The sequence below is a fragment of the Budorcas taxicolor genome, chromosome 20 (genome assembly GCF_023091745.1).
Source record: "Budorcas taxicolor isolate Tak-1 chromosome 20, Takin1.1, whole genome shotgun sequence".
In the NCBI taxonomy this organism is placed as follows: domain Eukaryota; kingdom Metazoa; phylum Chordata; class Mammalia; order Artiodactyla; family Bovidae; genus Budorcas; species Budorcas taxicolor.
In genome coordinates, this window is record NC_068929.1 from 73,918,349 (window position 1) to 73,921,565 (window position 3,217).

Consider the following 3,217-nt stretch of genomic DNA (forward strand, 5'->3'; position numbering starts at 1 on the left):
TACATGCAAACATTTGCGCTGCAGTTGTAATGTGTGAAGAAGCTGTGCCCCTAGTTTCAAAATCTAGTTTGCGCCGAGGCCCACAGAAGAATGCGTCATCTCGGCTCACGTTTCAAACTGGGGAGCCCTCGCTCCGTGCCGAAAAATGGAGCAGGTGATGCTGCTAAGGGAAAGGGGGTGGTGATGACCAAACTCCCAGGGCCCTGAGTCTCCGTGAAGGGGGCTTCGGATCGCCAGCTGCAGCCTCAGCGTTCCCCCACGTGGGCTATTAAACGACGGCTGGAAACTACACATGAGATGGAGCATCGTGTCGAGTACCTAGATTCTGATTTGAGGCCCAGGGTCTTTATCTTTGAGGAAAACAATCTTGTCTGGAATCCGCGTGTTGTAGAGACAGGACCTCTCTCTGGAAGGCCACCTGCAGAGACAGGTGACCCAGGACACAGACCACCCTGACTCGTCTGCAGGAGGAAACAGCTTCAGCCTTCACTGGTCCCGGATCGGATCTCAGCCGCTGTCTCCTGTGCGGCGATTGTCCTCTCTATGAGATGGCTCTAACCTAGTCCAGGTGAGAGGGACATGGAGGAGGGGTGGGCGGGTAGGAGAGGCCAGGAGAGATGAGGGAGACTGGGGAAGCTGCTGTCGGGGTGGATGAGGCGGGTGCGCCGCCAGCCCAGGGAGGGTGGGCAGAGACTCCAGGGGCGTCTGGGGGCCCAAGCAGGAAGGCTGAGAAGGAGGGGGTCAGCAGAGAGATGCCCTTGAGCATCCAGGGACCCGGGCGGGCCGGGTGGGTGGCGGGAACGTCTCTGGGAGGGCGGGCAGCCTGTGCCAGGCAGTGGGTTCAGGCGGTTCTGGGTGTAGCGGCTCCAGCCCGTGGGGCCCACAGTCCAGGTAAGGTGCCTCTGCCATCCTGCCGCCTCCAGAGCTCCCAGGACTGCCAAGGTGCTACAGGCAGCAAACCAGTACAACGGGACCGAGATGCGGGTCCGGCCGGCCCCTCCTGGGCAGCCCGGCTCTGCCCAAGACAGAGACTCCCCGGGCCCGTCCTCGTCTCTGCCAAACCTGCGGGGTAGGAAGGGCCTGAAGGCCACCCACCCAGAACCCAGGAAACACCGAGGGAGCCGTGTCGTTTTAAGGAGACATCAGTTCCGTAGTGCACAGAAGCAGTGTCTTCCTCGGGTTTCCACATTGGACTGTGCTGTCTGAGACCGAGTGGAGTACAGAGAAGACGCCTCTCTTCACTGAGGACCAGACGCTTGCAGACACGTGCAAGAACTCTCGGCTGGCTAACGCTCAACATCATGTGTGAACGGGTGGCAGTCCCCAAATAGGTGTTATTTCCTTTTCTTTCTTCAGATTACATCAGTGTCAAGTTGAATAAGGAAGCTCCTTATTCAACAGGGGCTCCTTCAGAGCCTCAGAAGCACACCCACCCACACCGTCCCCTTCTGCCCCCTGCCCTGGGGAGGGGCCCTGGGGAGAAGCCCCCATGGCTCTCGGGGGTTTGTGCCGCACAGACACCTCCTCACTCAGAACACACCAAGGACCAGCTGGCCGGTGGGTGCCTGGGGCAGCTCGGCCAGCAAGATGCGTGGTTTGGAGAACGTAGAAACACCGCAGTGAGCTGGGCGCCTGGGCATCTCATGGCCGGGTGTGTATGGAAAACCCTCCCAAAGGGATCACCGAGCGAAGCGAAGAGGGAGAGGGTGCTGGTGGCGGGGGTGGGGCCGCAGTGACCCCAGGCCCCAGAGCAGGAGGGGCCCCGAGGCCCACGGCAGAGCTCGTCCAGGGCTGGCGCGTCCTGTGACTCCCTGAGCCGCCTGCAAGGGTGCCCGTGCCGAAAGGTCGCTTTGGGACGCAGGGGTCTTCGCTGAGCTGCTTCCACTGAGGTGACGACGCCCAACCCACGGGGCACGGAGTTCCGAGCCCTGACCTCGACCGGTGACGGAGGGGATGGCCCCAGGGGCCAGGTGCAGCCAACACAGGCTGTAGTCCATCCTTACCATCTATTCATGCATTTCGCCAAAAATTGCCCAAGATTAGCTGGCTGCAGTAGGGTGGACCGACCCTCCTCCCACCCCCCTAGCCCTCGCAGAAAGACGTATCCAGGTCCTGACCCCCGGTACCATGGGAAAAGTGTGACCTTGCTTAGAAACAGTGTCTTCGCAGATGTAATTAAAGTAAGACGTTAAGATGAGATCCCCCTGGGTTTAGAGAGAGCCATACATCAATGACTGGTGTCCTTCTAAGGGAAAGAGGGAAGGGACTTTCTTGGTGGCCCAGTGGTTAAGAGAAAGAGGGAGATTGGAGACCCCAGATACTACCCTTCAGCTATAAAAGAAACTGAATCCAAGTTTAAAAAACACTCACGGAAAGAAAACTGCACACCCGGAGGGCTTCATGGGAAATTCCACCAGACTTTTAAAGAAGAGATGGTGCCAGCTCCATATAAACACTTCCAGAATTTCCAGAGTACTGAACACCCTGTCGAAGGGCTAGCACCACTCTGATCCCAAACCCAGACATGGTTGTTACAGCAAAGGCGGCAACGCGGTTTGTGAATATGGATACAAACCTTTGAAATGTCTGCAAACAGAAGCGAACAGCGTAAGACAAGGACTATACGTCAGCCCGTGCCAGAAACGACAGCGCCGTCCACCGTCACGCCTTCTCCCCAGAGCCACACTCCTCACCAGTAGGAGAGGAAGACAAGAGAGGAAGGTGTGAAACTGCCTTCATTTGCAGAGAACGTGGTTTTCTGCTTAGAAAGCACAGAACCTGTGAAACAGACAGTGGGCCTTTCAGGTGGGTCCAGTCAGCTCCGGACATGGAGTCTGTCTGAGAACCGCATTGCGCTCCCATGTGCTAGCGATGGACGGTCAGAGCGGACGTCTTTCCACCAGCGTTTCCCGCATCACACAGGGACCGGCACTCGATATCTCGCGTTCCTGTCGTGTCCTGCTCTTTGCAACTCCATGGACTGTAGCAGGCCAGGCTTCCCCGGAGCTTGCTCAAATTCATGCCATAGTCAGTGACGCTATCCAACCACCTCATCCTCTGTCGCCCGCTTCTCCTCCTGCCCTCAGTCTTTCCCGCATCAGGGTCTTTTTCAGTGAGTCAGCTCTTCCCATCAGGTGGCGAAAGGACTGGAGCTTCAGCTTCAGCCTCAGTCCTTCCAATGAATATTCAGGGTTGATTTCCTTTAGAATTGACTGGT